Below are 18293 nucleotides of genomic sequence, written 5' to 3' on the forward strand. Positions count from 1 at the left end.
TGAGCTCCAGCCATACCTTTAGCAAATAGCCCATCCTTGGTTCCTCAAGAGAATAGACCTTGAGGAAAAGGCTGACGTAGTCTCTGGAAGTTGGCCTGGTACTCTTGGAATGGGAGTTCTAGGGTCTCGGGTACTCCCTGTATGATCTAAGAAGAGGTGAGGCACAGGAGCTTTGGGTGGGCACATCCCCTTGACCCATGGGCTTCTAACTCTGTGGAAAGGGGCATGGCTGGAAGAGGACTGGAGAGCTCAGAAGACAAGGTAGGGGGTTCCTCTTGCCCCCAGTGTGAAGGCAGTTCTAATGAGGTAATATTTGATCCAAAGACCCAAATGGAGAATGGGAGGGAAACTTGTGTCAATGTGGAAGAGTGTTCCAGGCAGATATCTGGAGGCTGGGGCTTTTGCTCCCTTCATCCATTCATATTCTCTGTGCCAAAGTCTTGAACTGCACAGATAGTCCCCTGGCAACCTGGGATTCCCAGGGATGGATGCACTCCAGTGGTGAGATCAGGTGCCGATAAAAGTCAAGTGCCTTCACTCTGTTGTTAAACAGTGTTGTAGTTATCTTCCCTAGGGAATTAAGGGGACAATGTTGGCTGAACGTGAAGAGTACCTGGGAAGGACAGCCCATGTAAGTACACAAAGACTTGTTTGTTCACATATCTATTTCAGATCATATCAGAAATAGAAAAGAATACAAATGATAAGAATGGAATAAGGTTTCTTGGCAATTTCTTCTTTGAAGAAATTAGCATTGAGACTTATAAAATCTGGAACATCAGTGTCTCACAACAGTCATACGGGGGTTCTCAACTTTAAGTCTCAGAAGTCTGTTTAAACAGAATCTTAAAAGGAGTCTCAGATCAAAGCAAGCTGAAAGGTATGACCTACAGCAGTAACCACTTTCTGTGGTCCATGGGGGCTTCTTGGGAACCCTAGGGATCCCCTTGACCACCATGTGAAAACCACTGGTCTAGAATTGAAAACAGAAAACATAATTTTACAACTTCCTGGCTTGCTCTTCCAGGAGCTTCCTGGGATGAAAAAGTGCCAGAGAAGGAAATCTACTTGGGGATAGGGCATGGAGGGGGGACGACGTGCCAAGGAAAGGATTGAAAGTGGGGGCATTTGGGAATTCCTAGCTGGTTCCCTGTTCCCCTTCCTGCATACACGTGGTAGGAAAGTGAGGCAAGATAAATCAGATGCGAGAATAAAAGTAACGGCTAATAGTTTGCACCTGCTCTGCTGAGCACTTACAGACGCTACTCATTTAACCCTCACCCCATCCTTATGAGGTTGAGAATATTATTGTATTATCTAATTTTTACCAATGAGAAGACTAAGGTCAAAGGAGCCCTGTTGACTTTCCCACTTGTGAATCATTCGTGTGTTATGTGTGAATAAAAGGGAATTTGGGAGTCTTTCCACTAAAAACAAGATAGACGGTAAGAGGAATGCAGCTTCTACACCAATACAGATGGTGATGGTGAGCAACAGAATAGTGTTTGGTAAAACGTGTCATCCAGTGGCAGAGCACTAGATGACTTTCTACTTACTCACTAGCACTGAGGATCAGAGAGAGTGTGAGCCGCTGGAAGGCAAGGGCTGAGCAGCAGGGAAGGAATCGTGGCTTTGTCCCTTCAGAACTTGCCTCTTGGTCTTCAAGGTGAACCTCTCCATGCCTGGGCTCAGTTGGAATACCCGTTGTGAAAATTGGAAGAGAGGTCGTGAGAGTCCATTATCAGTTAGATATGGCAGGAAAGAAAAGGCACCTTCAGAAGGATGGCTGAGGGGATTGCTAATGGATGGACTGGTTCAGAGGTGTGTGTGGGTGGAAGGACCTGACAAGACGTGTAAGGTCCCTAGCAACTAATGACAGAAGTCCTTCTTGCACTCCTCCAGAGGAGGAAATTATGGGAGGGAACTCTGCGAGGAAGACTGGTGGAAGCTGAGTCCAGGAAGAGAGGCCTCCCAATAGGAGCCGTGACCACAAAATGCTGCCACTGCCAGGGACACAGAGCCAGGAGGAAAGCAGGGAGGCACCAGGGAAATCTCACTTCCATCTCTTTCTCCCCCGGTCCTCTGCTGTCTTGCCATCACCTCCCATTGGCCAAACTCAATCAAAACCGGAAGTGAGGATGTCCTGATTATAGTCCATAAAAGTGGGCTTCTGAGACAAAAGGCTGGTTAGAGGAAGGTAGAGGAGGCAGAATACTGTACCTAAACTTGGGCACTTCGAGGCCTTAGAAATGAGAGTGGGAAACACAGAAATCCCTGCCTGTCCTTCTGTGAGTCTCCTGGGTGGGCGCAGGGAACTGGGGGTCTAGCCACCCACTGGAGAGAGCCAGCATGCAAGGGCTTAGGCAATCCCTTCCCAGCTCCTTATTCTTTCCTGCTCACACTTAGCCCAATGGTCTTATTCTTGATCTGTCTGAGGAGACTGAGGTCCAGAAAGGTGAAGGCGCTTGCGCAAGGTCTCACAGCAAAGTAATGGTAGAGTTCATTTTCATCAGGCTTTCCAACATAGCTATTGAAATATTAAGATGAGGACCTCTGTGAAAAGGATAAATGGGGCAGAGCCCCATATTCAGGTAGAGCTTCCCTGGTCCCCAGGTCATTTGGCAATTCAAAGGGAATAGGTACCTCCCCCACAACAACATACTATTCTAACCCCTCTGCTTTCTCCCTCTTTCCATCCTCATTCCACAAGGACAAGCAGATTATTTCAAGTGAAGATATAAGGCTGTAGTCTCCAGGGCTTTCTGTTAGAGCTCTCTGGCCAATATCAAGAGGCAAGCCTTTTAGGAACCTGCAAGTCATCAAATGAGGCCTGAAGTCAAAAGCATCAGGGCCACAAGGCTGAGTCGCTGGGGTGGAGTTGTCCAGTCTTCCCCTCAGGAGACTTCTGGGGACCTTGCCAACCTTGTGATACTGTGGGATTGGTTTGGGAGAATGTTAGGCTCCTAGAATAGATGTCTGTGCACTTACTGAGCGCTTCCTATGGGTTGAGCACTGTTAAGTAGAGGGGCTTGGGGTGGGAGTATGGGGGGCTGTCAGTAATACCCCTGTGTCCCGTCTCAAGCAAGGAACAAGCACAGAGAGCAAATGGAGACGCAAACGCCTCCACTTTTTCACAGATGAAATTGACTGGAGAATGTGGCTTAGATGCACTTTCACGAAGCGTTCCTAATTAAACGTGACTCCAGCTCTTGACGGGCTGAGCCTGTCCGGTAAGCTGGCTGAATGGAGGAAAAGACTTCGGTGGGCACCTGCTGGCACACAGGCTGCCAGGTGCCAGAGGAGGAGATTCCGGAGAGACTGAGCCATACGGTGGAGTTCCTTTCCCAAAACTTACCAGTTAGGTCACCATCCTTCCTCTCAGTGAGGCAAGCAAGGACCAGAAAGAAGATGGCCATGTCCTCCTGCAGCTTGTTCTGTTTCAGGGACGAAGTGAACAGAAATTCCACTTATTAACCCTGAATGTTTTACATGTTTTATCTCACTTAATCCTCCGTACTATCCTATAATATTGTGATCTCCATGTTACAGACATAGTCTCTGAGACATAGAAAGCTAAATAACTTGCCCAAGGTCACACAGCTCTACAAGGACAGAGTTGGAGTTCAACACCAGATTTCTGCATGGATTAATCAATTTGTCTTGGTACATTAAATTTTTTTTAACTTTTTAAACAATGCCCTCTATGTGGAGTCAGACTCATAGCCAGGAAGCAAAGGATCCAGGCTGAATTGCTAAAACCTTTTGCCACATCTTCAGGGTTACAATAAAGCCATTTCAAGACAGCTCATGCAGTAATATAGATCTGCAAGTCTTGAAGTAAGCTTGCGGAAGACTTCTGTAATGTTGTCTGTTTTATACATTTACTACCTCATATTATTTGTTTGTTGGCTGTCAGCCCTCAGAATTTTAGTCAAGCCTTTGAAAATTCAGCCTGTCTTAGAAGAGATGAGATAAATATTTAATCCAGAATCATGAGCTGGAGCCAGTTTGGTGGGGGTTGCTACAGAGGAAACAAGAAAACTTCAAAGGGATGTCAAAACTCAGAGGAACAGGATCTGAACCTCTTGGTCAGTTGAAGGGACTGCCTGAGATTCTGGGATTTGTCTGAATAAATGAGCACCTTAGGAGGACTTGGTTATACTCAAGAAAATCCTAAACTGAATCAGCTGAAGCAGGGAAGGTGACTCAGTTCAGTTCAGATGCTCAGTCATGTCTGACTCTCTGCAACCCCATGGACTGCAGCATGCCAGGCTTTCTTTTCCATCACCAACTCCCGGAGCTTACTCAAACTCATGTCCATTGAGTCAGTGATGCCATCCAACCATCTGATCCTCTGTTGTCCCCTTCTCCTCCCGCCTTCAATCTTTCCCAGCATCAGGGGCTTTTCCAATGACTCAGTTCTTTGCATCAGGTGGCCAAAGTATTGGAGCTTCAGCTTCAGCATCAGTCCTTCCAATGAATATTCGGGACTGATTTCCTTTAGGATTGAATACTGGAGTGGGTTTCCCAAACCGAATCAGCTGAAGCAGGGAAAGGGACTCAGTCGCCTCAAAGAACTAAATCAAGGGTAGGACAAAGCCATGCCTAGACTCTGAGACACCATGACACCATCTTGCTCTGCATTTCTGGTCTCTGTACATTGGCATTATTTTCTCAGCTGGGCTGCTTCTGAGAGTCCAGAATTCTGGTTGTATGCTTTCAACTTTGAGATCAGAAGGGGGGAAAAAAAAGCAATAGAACTTCTCTCCTGATCCTAGTTTGAAAAATACTGGAGAAAACTCTGGTCAGGCTTGGATTGTTTGTTTATCCCCAGATCAGTCACTGTGACCAGAGAGGTCACATCACTATTGGGGTGAGCACTGTAACTGGCAACCCCAACCATAAGTACATGTTTGGAGTAAGAAAGGATCGGTTTTCCAAAGAAAAAGGAATACTGTTATCAGGGGAAGAGGGTAAATGAGGCGGCACAGACTAAAGCAGGTTGTGACCAGAGCCTGGAGGCAGAGGCGGACAAATCCAGTGGGAGAAAGTGAAAGAGCCTAGGACAGTATCCAGGACAGCAGGGCTCAACTAATTCTTTCTTTCTTTCTTTGTTTTTTAAAGTAGAAGCAAAGGGACTCCTCTGATGGTCCGGAGGTTAAGAATCTGCCTTGCAATGCAGGGGACACCGGTTTGATCCCTGGTCAGGGAACCAAGATTCCACATGCCCTGGAGCAAGTAAGCCTGCATGCCACAACTAAGACCCAACGCAGCCAAATAAATATTTTTTAAAATAGTAGCTAAGTCTGGGTACTCCAGGAGGTCACAAGACCTATGTAGCTGTGTCATGAATGCATCAGAAATTTTCAGATATCCAGATAAATTTGACTTAAGCCATTTAGCTGCAGAAAGAGGGAGAGCACATGCAGAGAAGAAAGGCTATCTTGCAGGAGTTGGCCCACAGCAGGCACTGTTAGTGCTTTCTGCATGAATCACCCAGATGAAATACCGAGTGTGTTAATGTTCCCAGATGACCACGTCAGTGTTCAGATGTGTGTGGATAAGAATGTTGTTCTTATTTTACGATGGCCTTGCTTATCAGCAGATACCCTGAAGGACTTCACAAGGCCCCACCTCTCCTTCCTTATGGACCCACTTGCCCTGTGCTGCGGTCCACAGTTCAGCCACACCCCGTCCAGCCCTGGTTTTCACTCCCTGCCCAGCCCCTTGAGAGGATGCTTCTGTTGGACAGATGGACTTTCTAGGTGCCCAGACACCACTGTCGCATCTCCCGGGGTGCCATGCTCTGCAGTTTGGTGGTCGGCTGCCTCATTTGCAGCTGGGGACTGTACCCTCTAGTCCAGAAGGGGAGTTTGAATGTAGTGTCTGCTTCTGTACTTTCATAAAAATATAAAATGCCCTGTCCACCACTTGATGAGCCTGAAATTTCCTAGTTGACCTTCATGGTCTCCTCTTCTTAACTTTGCCTTATCAAAAATAAAAGTTCCCTAACCTCCTGTTCTTTCTGGAAACATTGTTTGTATTATTAATCTTGTCTTGAAAGTAATCACACTTGTGATTTACCCATTCACTAACTGTGGGGTGTGTCTTTGCATATCCTGGTTGATGCTCAGATATTGGTCAGAAAAGATAATCTTTTATCCTTGTGGCAGCTATGAATCATTTTTAAAGGGTACCCCAACATTTTCTGGGGCTTCCCTGATAGCTCAGTTGGTAAAGAATCCGCCTACCAATGCAGAAGACATGGAGATGCAGGTACAATCCCTGCATCAGGAAGATCCCCTGGAGTAGGAAACGGCAACCCACTCCAGTATAACTGCCTGGAAAATTCCACGGACAGAGATGCCTGGCAGGCTATAGTCCATGGGATCACAAAAAGTCAGACATGACCTAGCGACTGAACAACAACAAAAGCCCTTCTCCAGACAACCTACACAACATGTTCTAATCCAACAGACAGCTTTTGCAGGGAACCTGAGTTGGAAAACTTATTGCCACTCTGGGGTCCCTCTGGGAAGCAGACATTCAGCAAGGGGCAAGGCAGGACCTGCCAGGTGACAGCCGCAGACAATACAGCTGCAGATAATACGGCTGGAGGAGCACCCCAAGGAGAGGAAACCCTGCTACAGATTTCCCCTCCCTTTGAGGCCTGAGTTTCTCAGCCCTCCTGGAAACAGGTGGAGGTGGAAGGGACTGCTCAGCTACGAAAGGGAGTGATCTCAGCACACAGAGGCTATGGCTAGATGAGCACCTTCCCAGACACTCCTCTCCAGCCTTCAGGGATCCCCCTGCCATGGCCAGGAGTCATAAGATGGACTCCACCCATGACGAAAGAGCACATTTCACACCCAGACAGGACCGGACAGTCCACGAAGCACTTTGCCACATGCTGTCTCCTTTGATGCAAGTAGGCGTCGTCAAGCCTGATGACGACGGTAACGCAGAACCGAAGCTCAGGCAGGCTAAGAAAGTTGCTCCAAGGGTGTGTGTCTAGTAAGAAACATACTGCAGAGCCCAACCTTGACCCGACAGACCACCCACAGTCCCAGCACCCGGGGGAGAAGAAAGAGAAAGCTAAGGCCACTTCCTTCCTTCCTTCCATAATCAGATGACTTCCTCTAGTCTAAGACAAGCCATTTGCTATCATTTTATCTTTCCTCAAACCTCCAGCACGCCTCTCTCCCCATACCCTCCCGTGAGCATTTCAGGCATTTGGATGACAGAACAAGCCCTTGGACGGGAGCTCCTCCTCCTTCCACCAAACTGCAAACCCCTTACACCTGTGCTCATCTGCTTAGTCTCCCTTCCAGCTCCTTCCTCTCATCACCTCCAACCCCTCCGCTTGTGGCTCCATAATTTTGCTTCCGATCCTCTCCTCCTGCCCCCACACACCTAACTCTTTCTTGGTACTAAATTGATTCCTTCAGCAAACAAACATGCTCTCTATCTACTCCTAAAACTGAGAAAACAAGGGCCTTCCCTGGTGGTCCAGTGGTTAAGAATCCGTACTTCCACTGCAAGGAGCAGGGATTTGATTTCTGGTAAGGGAAGTAAGATCCCACATGCTGTGCAGGGCAGCCAGAAAAAAAGAAAGAAAGAAAAGAAAAGAAAAAAGAAAACCGACAAAACAAAACTCCTAGGTGAACGTACATCTTCCCCCCAGGTACGGTACCATTTCCTTCCTTCTCTTCACAACCAAACTTAACAACAGGGTTGTCTGTATTCACCGCTTCCACTTCCTCACCCCGCCCTTTCCTCCTCAACCCATCCTGGCCTGGTTTCTGACACTGCCCATCAAGATTAACCACAAGCTCCTGGTTAATCAGGAGCATCACCTGGTCCACCTCCCACCTCCTTCCTCTCACTTGCAGACTTGACACAGCAGATGGCCCCCTCTTTCTTGAAACCCTTTCTTCTTTTTGCTTTTAGTTTAAACCACATGAATCCCTTTTCTATTGCTACAGTAACAAATGATCTTACTTAGTGGTTTTAAACAAGGCAGTCGGTCATCTTACGGTTCCATAGGTCAGAAGTCCAACTCTGGCTAACATCTAATTGCTGGCTGCTCTGTGTTCCCTTCCAGAAGTTCTAGGGGAAAATCTGTGTCCTTGCACATTCAGATTGTTGGCAGAATTCATTCCCTCAGTTGTAGGACTGAGGTCCTACATCTTTGCTATCAGCTGAGGACTATTTCCCAGCTCCTGGAGGCAACTCATTCCTTAGCTCCTCCATCTTTAGAGCCTGCAGTGGGGGGGTAAATCCCTCCCATATTTCAAGTCACTTCTGCCTCTTCCAATATCATCTCTCTTTGACCCCCTCTCTACCTTCCTTTTTTATTTTTAAAGACTCTGTTGGTAAGATTGGGCCTACCCAGATAATCCAGGCTAAGCTCTCCATCTCAAAGTCTTTAACCTTCATTGCATCTGCAAAGTCCCTTTTTCCATGCCAGGTAATGTATCCCCAGGCTTCGTGGATCAGGTGTGGACATCCTTGGGGTCCACTGTTATGCTCTCCTTGTTCCCCTCCTACCTCACCAGTATCAGATACCCACAGCTTCAGCTTCTACACTTTTTCCACAAGCAAGCCCAACACTCTTGTGCCTTTAAAACATCATCTACGAAGCAATTCTCCTAAATTTTTATTTTCAGCTGTAAATTTACTCTTGAATTCAAGATTCATCTATATGACTCACATTTCCACTTGAATATGTGACCGTCATCTCAAACCTAGCACATCCAAACTGAAACTCTGGGTTTTCCTTTATAAACTCTGTCCCTCACCCCCACCCCACCCCGACACCAGCTTCAGCCAAGTCAGTAATGGTATCACCTAGCCCCTTGCTGGGGCCCAACCCTGACTCAGACATCTGAGAAATGCTTAGACATGCTGCGTTTCTGTTTTTAACTCACCTTTGTCATCCAGTCGATTAGCCATGCTCGTTGACTTGTGCTTCACCCACATCCGCCCACCCCCACTATCCCCAGGCCTCCACTGCCTTTCACCTGGGCCACTACAGTCACCTCCCCGTTGGGGTCCAGTTTTCTGTCTTACCCTTAACCCAGTCCCCACATTGCAAACAGACCGAGTTTTAAAAATACGACCTAATGCAGGGGGAGGGAGGAGGGAAGCTCAAGAGGGACGGGATATATATGTATATGGGCTTCCCAGGTGGGGTCAGTGGTAAAGAACCCACCTGCCAATGCAGGAAACATAATGAGACACAATTGGATCCCTGAGTCGGGAAGATCCCCTGGAGGAAGGCATGGCCACCCACGCCAGTGTTCTTGCCTGGGAAATCCCATAGACAGAGGAGCCTGATGGGCTGCAGTCCATGGGGTCACAAAGAGTTGGACACGACTGAAGTGACTTAGCATATATATATGTGTGTGTGTGTGTGTGTGTGTATATGACTGATTCGCATTGATGTATGGCAGAGACTACCACATTGTAAAGCAATTATCCTCCAAAAAAATTATGGCCAGACCAAGTCATGTTCCTACTTAAGATTGTTTAAAGTCTTCTGAACATAGTTAAAATGAAATCTGTTGCCGAGAGCCTGGCTACTCCAAGAGTGGCATTGGCCTTACCTGGGATCACGTCAGGAATGCGGAATCTCAGGCCCCACCTCGGACTTTCTGAATCTGAACTTTGACAAGATCCCAGATGGTGTGTAGGCATATTATATTTTGAGAAGGGCGTGATCTCGTCCCTCTTTACCTTGCTGACTTCTGTTACCTATCACTCTTCCCTCTGTGAACTACTTTTAAGCCACGTAGTTCTTCTCTCTGCTTCTTACATTGTATCAAACATGCTATGACCTCAGGCGCTTGCTCTGGCCAGTTTTCTTGGGACATCTTTTCCTGGTCGTTCACAGAGCCAATCCCTCCTCATTGTGCAGGTCTCTGCTTAACACCACCTCCTCCGAGGCCTTCTATAAACATCCTGTAGAAAGCAGCTCCCCTCCCCTCAATAGTCATCACTCTCCCTTCACCCTACTTGATCGCTTTCACTCCTCTTAATCTCTAGCAGTGAAAGCCATGTTTATTTCCTTGCTTTCCTGTTAAATAGCTTCCTCTCTCCCTCTCCCCTGTCCCAAGAAGGTAAGACTAACGGAGGCACAGCCCCTACTCTGTCTTGCACAGCTGGTTACCTGGGGCCTGGAAAGTGCCTGCTGCCCAAGCACGGTTTCCGAATGAATTAGCAGCCAGTGCTGCATCCCTCTCTCTCCCACTCCCTTCTGCTCCTGCCTTTCCAAAGTTTCTGTTCTATTATATGTTCTGGCCTGAGGACAAATCAGGCTTCCAGAGTGCCTGACTCTTGGAATTCTCCAGTTCTCCAGGAAGAGCTCTTGCCCATCACCAGTTAAGAAATGAGTTTTCTAGGGAGCACTCAATCTGTTAACAACTTTGAGGATGCCTGACTAAGTCCAAATAATAATTACACTAAACTGATGGCACTTACATAACCTTGCTGTTTGCCATGCATTGTTTTAAACACTTTACTGACACTAAGCTCACTTATTCTTCAGTTATTCCTTATTACAATGATTTCCTTTAAAAAAAAAATGTGGAGAACAAGGAACAGAGAGATTACTGTGCTCAACGTTTCACAGTAAGGAAGTGGCAACAACAACCTCCTTAGGCTCAGACTGAAGTGCCTCTGCCCTGGGCCTCCTGGTTTAGGAGGCCCTCTCTGGAGGGGTCTCTTCCCACAGGGTGGAGAATCCACGGGCCAAGGAGAAAACTCCCACCCCCCTGCCCCCCAGACCACGCTGGGGTGCCTGGGACTGTGGAATTCCCATCCCAAATGACCATGAGTCTGCTCCCAGGGCCTCTCCCCTGGGTTCATCTTCTTGAGGTTGGGCCATGCTCTTGAGTGGGCCCAAGTAGTAGCCAAGCAGCAGCTTTGTGCAAAAAACCATGGGCAGAGCTTGAATATGCAGGCTCAGTGTCCACACATGTGTGGCAAAGCCCCTTAAGAGGTAGGACAGAGCAGGCTCTAGAAGAGGAAGGGAGGGCCTTGGGCTGGGGCCCACTTTCCCCATACCTCCTCAGTCAGACACAGAGCTCCGCGGAGCCCGAGAGCTCTAAATCCAAACCTGGCCTCCCAGGTCATCGTGGAAGCTTACGTGTCAAAGTCAGAGGAGAGAACACGTTTCACTTAACAGTGTGTGAGCTTGATTGATGACTTTTAAGTAGTTTAAACGTGTAGATATATGGCTTGTGGCCTCCATCTCTCTTCCTGTCCTGCCCCCACGAATTTTAGAGGTGGATCTAAGCGGACCCAGGTTGCCTGTCTCAGGGTGGACTAACCCCTGCGGTAACGGGGCCACGCTCTGGCTATGCCTCTGTGCTCTGGGCGGGGGCCCTCTGATCCCAGGGCAGTTCTCCCCGGTGGCTGTCCTGTCCTCCAGTTGTCCCTGCCCTGGGAGCTCAAATAGTGGTTGTTTCCACTGCATCCTGCAGCCCCTGGGATCCTCTGTCACTGGCACCCCATAGGGCGGAAGGGCTTGGGAACAGCTGCTCTGACTCATGTCCTGACACTGCATATGACTTGGGTTCAAGTCTCAGCTCCACCAGTTGGGCAAATTATATCACTTGATGTAATGTAATGATGTAAAGTGATTTCATCACTTGATGAAAGTGAAAGTGGAGAGTGAAAAAGTTGGCTTAAAGCTCAACATTCAGAAAACGAAGATCATGGCATCCGGTCCCATCACTTCATGGGAAATAGATGGGGAAACAGTGGAAACAGTGTCCGACTTTGTTTTTCTGGGCTCCAAAATCACTGCAGATGGTGACGGCAGCCATGAAATTAAAAGATGCTTACTCCTTGGAAGGAAAGTGATGACCAACCTAGATAGCATATTCAAAAGCAGAGACATTACTTTGCCAACAAAGGTTCGTCTAGTCAAGGCTATGGTTTTTCCTGTGGTCATGTATGGATGTGAGAGTTGGACTGCTAAGAAGGCTGAGCGCTGAAGAATTGATGCTTTTGAACTGTGGTGTTGGAGAAGACTCTTGAGAGTCCCTTGGACTGCAAGGAGATCCAACCAGTTCATTCTGAAAGAGATCAGCCCTGGGATTTCTTTGGAGGGAATGATGCCGAAGCTGAAAGTCCAGTACTTTGGCCACCTCATGCGAAGAGTTGACTCATTGGAAAAGACTCTGATGCTGGGAGGGATTGGGGGCAAGAGGAGAAGGGGACTACAGAGGATGAGATGGCTGGATGGCATCACTGACTTGATGGACGTGAGTCTGAGTGAACTCCGGGAGTTGGTGATGGACAGGGAGGCCTGGCGTGCTGCAATTCATGGGATCGCAAAGAGTCGGACACGACTGAGCGACTGATCTGATCTGATCTGATGGGCTCTTCTATGTTCTGTCTTTAAGGCTTATGTGGGAGCGTCTACATAATTCAGTGATCTGCTCTGAGGCCCAGGGACAATACCTCGTGGTTCTCAAAGTAGCTGCCCAAAGGCCAACCTCGTAGCCTGGAGCTGGAGGGAACTAAAGTGAAGAGAGGCATGGCCGGCCCCTCGTGGCAAGTCCTGTGCCGGGTGGATTTGTCCTGCACTCTGCCCACTGTGCCAGGGACTCTGTGGACCCTAGGGAGTCTTGCAGTCCCGGAACGGGTGTGAGCTGGCCTCCACCTTCAGAATTGCCTACTTCCCTTTCAGATTATTCCACCTGTGAGCTGTGCTGGTCTGTGGCTTCCCCTTCACTGAGAATGACTGCACCACACACTCAGACCCACACACAGACGTAGCCACGCATGATTTTTTGTTGTTGAAGAGAAGTCTGTCAGTCGTGTCTGACTCTTTGCCACCCAATAGACTGAAGCCTGCTGGACTCATCCATCCGTGGGATTTTCCAGGCAAGAATACTGGAGTGGGTTGCGATTTCCTTCTCCAGGGGACCTTCCTGACTCAGGGATTGAACCCAGGTTTCCCACATTGCAGGCAGACTTCACTGTCTGAGCCACCAGGGAATCCCCCATGCATATTGTTTTAGATTAGGTGACTTTAGTGGCTAAAAATAGATCTACATTTAACAAGAGTTTAATGCTCTTATTGAGAAATGAAGATTGCCTCTCCTCTCATTGTGAAAACCATCTTAGGCAAGATGTTCTTGAGGGTGGAGTTTAGAACACCAGGGATTTCTAAAGAGCAGGAGGCTGAAGCTGACATTCCTTCCTTTGTCTTGTTTGTGCAGATGTGGGGTCTGAGTTCAGAGACAGGAATCTGATCTCTGTGGTCCTAACCCAGGCTAGGTGACTAAAGGACCTGGTTAAAGTACTGGTTGTGGACCCAAGAGGATTTCTCTCTTCTCTGGACAACCATGGAAGTCAGGCCTCAGCAGGCTGTTTTCTAGCCTGTTTTCAGAAGAAAACAAGTACCCACATTCAGGACCTGAGCCCTAACACTAGAAGGCCTCTGTTGCCAGATGTAATATATGGCTTTTGATCTGATTATATGGATTCAAATCTGGCTCCACCACTTGCTAGCTGAATCTTATTGGGCAAGTTAATTACTTTCCCTATGCCTAGTCATAATATCTATTAAATAGGCCTGCAAATAGTATCTGTTTCATAGGCTGCTTTGCCAATTAAGTGAATTAATATACATTGATACACTTAGATGAAAAGCATTTAGAAGGACTTCTAAATACTCTGTCATATTATATTACTAACCATCCAAGGAGGGGCAGGAAATTGTGCCATTGCGTTACACTATGATAACCTCTGGGTGATCGTAATGCTGACCTGAGCATAGGTGTATGATGAGGCCATGAGCCCAGGCTGCGGGGCCTTTGCAGCCTGTGCTGAGGGGTTTGTTTCTGTTCTAAACAGATGGGGAGGTATTTAAAGATTTTAGCTCTTCTGTTATCAGTCCTGAATATTCACTGGAAGGACTGATGCTGAAACTCCAATACTTTGGCCACCTGATGTGAAGAACTGACTCATTTAAAAAGACCCTGATGCTGGGGAAGATTGAAGGCATGAGGAGAAGGGGACGACAGAGGATGACATGGTTGGATGGCATCACCAACTCAATGGACATGAGTTTGAGTAAACTCTGGGAGTTGGTGATGGACAGGGAGGCCTGGTGTGCTGCAGTCCATGGGGTCGCAGAGTCGGGCACGACTGAGCGACTGAACTGAACTGAACTGAACTCTTCTGTGGACAGTTCTTGGGGGCTTTTCTAGGATATGAGGACCTGAGGCCTTAGGTTGCCCTCCCAGAATTACATGGAAGAAGATGGAACCTCTCCTGAGCCCCGAGGAAGATGCTCCAATAGAAGGGACAATGACCAAAAATCCACACAGGAAAAGGCCTGGCTTTGGGAGCTGGAGAAACCCGGGTGAGTCTAGGCTGTGTCACTCATAAACTGTGTTTTGGGGCAAGGTTGCTAAACTATCAAACCTCAGTTTCCTCACCTGTACAATGGGGCCTGCCTCGTAAGGTTGTTGGGAGGACCAAATCCACTGATGTTTGCAGAGGGCCCAGCACCCGGGTAGCTAGTGCTCACTGAATTATCCTATGAATCGTCGCGGCCTTTGTTGGAGGGTGTGCTAATGTGGAGGTCGTGAGGGGCAGCGTTGTGCAGAACAGAGGCAGGAGCAGTCCAAGCTTGAGAGGACGCCAGGGCCTCCATGCAGGGTGCAGTGCCCTTCCGGACCTCGGCCGCTTTCCACACTCACCACACCTACTGCTAATTAACGATGCGACCTCTGGGACCAGGAAAGGGCAGGGTGCATGCCCATGGGGAGAAGATAGGGGTGTTAGGCGCTTTGAAAAGTTATACTCTCCACTGTAAATTAGTAGGGAAGATTTCTGGTGTAGTCTTCAATTTATGAGACTTATTCTGGCTTCTCTAGGGTGCCTGGACGTCTCTGGGAGAACTGATACCTTCCTGTCTCTAAGCCTCTCAGGTTGGGGAACAGACCCCTGGTCATGGTGAAGAGTTCAGTATCGCTCCATGAGGCCTCCCGCTGTTCAGATGTTCGTAGCTGTCGGCATAGTTGTCCCCTGTGGTTGCTGAAGAACTGGTAAGTGGAGTCACGCACCAAATAAAGTTAAATACGGCTGTCACGTGGTCTCAGCCTATCTCCCCGAGCCTATCCTCCCCACGTGCACCCTGCTCCCATAAGCCAGCCCACCTGTCTGTGCTCACATTTTCCCTGCATGAAGCTCCCACTCAGACCTCTCTTTGTCAAGCCCAAAGCTCAGGACCCACACCCTTCCAAAAGGTTTTTTTGATACCACAGGCCACAGTCATCCTCCCCACCTCTGAATAACCTGAATTAACAAGAGCATCCTCTCCCAGCCTTCCACGTCTCCATCAAAGGCACACCACTGACGTCAGGCTAACGCCTCTCTTTCCATCAATGCCCCATTCAGTCAGCAGCAGCCCAGGGCCTCCCTTCTGAAAGGCACTCCCTCTCTACAGCTCACTCTCTAGTCTATGTCATTAGCTTCCCCTGCAACAGCTTCTTCGTTCATTGTTCAGCAGCCAGAGGGAGATTTTCGAAGTACAGACTTGACCTTGTCACTCCCCTGGTTACGGCTCTCCCAGGTGACATACGGGAGAATAGACCCCAGCCCCACGCCATGGCCAGTGAGGCCCTAGCTCAGCATCTACCACCCTCCCTTGCTCACACGGCTGCAGCCACACCCGTCTATTCTCTATTCCTCATTCACAGCTGAGAGCCTTTGCACTGGCTGTTCCCTCTGTCTGGAATGCTCTTCCCTCAGATCTTCTCATCATCCAGGTCTCAGCTCAAGTGTTAGCTTCTCAGAAAGGCCTTCCCTGACCTTTCTGTAGAGAGTAGTTCCTGCCCTACCCCCTCTTTACTTCACCTGTTCGTGAATCTTCATAGATCTTACCACTCTCATTACACTTCCCTCCGCGCCTCCCCCCACCCCAACCGTCCATCCTGCTGTGTTTCACGGGCATGTGGGATCTTAGTTCCCCAACCAGGGATCGAACCCACACGTTCCCTTGCAGTGGAAGTGTGAAATCTTCACCACTGGACTGCCAGGGAAGTCCCAAGATATATATTGCTTGTTTTATTGTCTGTCTCCTCCTGCCTGAATGTAAGCAAGTAGAACAGCGACCTAGATTTCTTGATTTTTTGTGGGGATTGCCAGTGCGTAGAACAAAGCCAGAAAATAGTGGACGCGTGGAATGCATGGATGGATGATGAGCTTGGCCCTGGATGGCTGCTACCTAATGGTTTCCTTTACTTATTAACACGGATGTGTTTTGCCTCCACACCCAGATCGTAAATCATGCAAGGGAAATTTGAAGACCTTCCGGCTAATGAATGAGATCAAGAAAAATGCTTTTGTCTCTAGTGCGTTTAAAGCTGGAGAACTTGCTCCATTTTGTGGCTGTTTGGTATGTGGTTGTTCCCAGCAGTGAAGAGATGGATGAACGCCCAAGGCCCTTCTGGTCATAATAGAGCACACGGAAGGGTGTTGACATGATGACACGACCGGTCAGCAAGCGCTCCTCAGTTACACCTTTATTTAGTCACAAACTCATAACTCTGCCAAGAAAGTCAGCAGCTTGGGATATATACATTTGCAGACACTGCTGGTTGTGAAACAAATAGTCACATCCCCATTCTTCTTCCTTACCTATGGGACCTGCCCTCAGAAGCTGAAAATCCTGGATACTTGCTGAGTTTCACAATTTGAGGAGGACACTGGCCAGTGACACATCAGAGGACATTGGCTGGGACTTACGGGAATAATTGAAAATATTTTTTAAGTTAAAAATGTTGAACTTTGAAAGGGGGGAGGGATAAATTAGGAGTTTGGGATTAGCAGATACAAACCACTACTTATAAAACAGATAACAAGCACAGGGAACTGTATTCAATATCTTCTAATAACATACAATGGAAAAGAATATGAAAAAAATAATATACATATATGGATATATCAGAATCACTTTGCTGGGCACCAGAAACTAGCACATTGTAAATCAACTACACTTCAATAAAGTAAATTATTTTTTAACTTTGAACTTCTTTTGCTGACATAAACACATATTTCTTCTTGACTTATATGAATAGCTTCTCAATTCTTTTTTTCTCATCAAAACATTTAACAAAAATTGCAGTAGCAGAGAAAATAATAATAACAACAACAAGAAAGAGACATGAGAGGAAATGGGAATCGGGGCAAGATTGATCCCTAGGCTCCATGAATACATATTCATTCCCTAGTATCATTTTAAATGAATTTCCCCTTGTAATTTCTGGGAATAACTCCATTCTCTGGGTAAAGGAGAGAATGAAGTAGATAGAATCCCTTTCCTCCCTTCTCCCTTTGGATGATGTGTGAGAACAAGGTACTTGGAGCTGCTCTGGACACCCGGCCATCATGAGGAAGGGATCAAAGAGAATAAAGCTGACACAAAGCTCTAACGTTGCACAGTCATTGACAGATCCCAGCACAGTCTACCTCTAGATTCCTTGTTGTGTGAGAGGTCCAAGACCCTCTTGTTGATCTACTTTTAGCCAAGTATTCTGTTCCTTGCAGTCAAATGACTATTAGCTGTGAGAGTTCCCAGGAAAATTTATTTTTCATATTGGTTATTTCACACATTGAGGTCCTTAGCTCTTTTTATAAGCAAAGATGTAGAAACCGAAATGGTCTTGTTTCCAATCACTGGCCCTTCACTGAAGAACCAATTAACAGTTTTGTTAATTGGTTCATCTTCTTCACCAGAAAGGTACAGTTTCTCCCAGCTTCTATTCTGGGTCTCCCAGAGTGATGAAAATAGTGTATGGAGGCTTCTTAAGACAAACTTTCATGTTATATACATTTTGAGCAATTGTTCTTTGAAGGAAGTAGAATTAACAAGATACTGGTCTCAAAGACCAGAAGTAGGAATGGTCAATATTGCAGCTCCCAAGGAATTCTTGAATAAATGCCTTTTCTACCCCCTTTCTCTCACTGAAGAAACTCAACCTTGAGACTCAGAGTAGGAATTTGGAGTTTTAAAATTCCACTTAGCTCATCTAATTGTTTAAATCAATTTTCTCAAAATAGTAGTAATAACACTGACAGACCAGTTAGGGAAGTTATTTAGATGATTATTACTTTTCAAAATATTTTGACTGTGCTTAAAATGGGTCATCACACATGCCTCTTTGTATTGTGGAAACTCAGAATCCTGGAATGTGTTTGGAGCTAAAAGAGTGGTTTTGGGTTTCCTGATGTGCATTCTTAAGACAAAATTGCATAAAATATATTTT

The 18293-nt window shown here is 47.2% G+C and overlaps 3 long non-coding RNA genes across 4 annotated transcripts; 2 read left to right on the forward strand and 1 right to left on the reverse strand.

Annotated features, from left to right (window-relative positions):
* Positions 1 to 430: 430 nt before the first annotated feature.
* On the reverse strand, positions 431 to 9069 carry LOC147356278 (uncharacterized). 2 transcript variants are annotated; one of them, XR_015143186.1, is made up of 4 exons: positions 8931 to 9069; positions 3356 to 3434; positions 1557 to 1682; positions 431 to 570 (listed from the first exon to the last, which is right to left on the reverse strand). It is a non-coding gene; the product is annotated as an uncharacterized LOC147356278 (long non-coding RNA). The 2 variants fall into 2 exon arrangements; XR_015143187.1 differs by lacking the exon at positions 1557 to 1682 and having other exon boundaries at positions 438 to 570.
* LOC147356279 (uncharacterized) lies at positions 5101 to 6032 on the forward strand. The gene is made up of 2 exons (XR_015143191.1): positions 5101 to 5238; positions 5603 to 6032. It is a non-coding gene; the product is annotated as an uncharacterized LOC147356279 (long non-coding RNA).
* A 2725-nt stretch (positions 9070 to 11794) lies between the features above and the next one.
* On the forward strand, positions 11795 to 17049 carry LOC147356280 (uncharacterized). The gene is made up of 3 exons (XR_015143190.1): positions 11795 to 14383; positions 14901 to 15071; positions 16305 to 17049. It is a non-coding gene; the product is annotated as an uncharacterized LOC147356280 (long non-coding RNA).
* Positions 17050 to 18293: the final 1244 nt, after the last annotated feature.

This window comes from Bos grunniens, chromosome 16 (assembly GCF_055505025.1).
Source record: "Bos grunniens cultivar Pamir isolate PY7600 chromosome 16, Bosgru_T2T1.0, whole genome shotgun sequence".
NCBI classification, from domain to species: domain Eukaryota; kingdom Metazoa; phylum Chordata; class Mammalia; order Artiodactyla; family Bovidae; genus Bos; species Bos grunniens.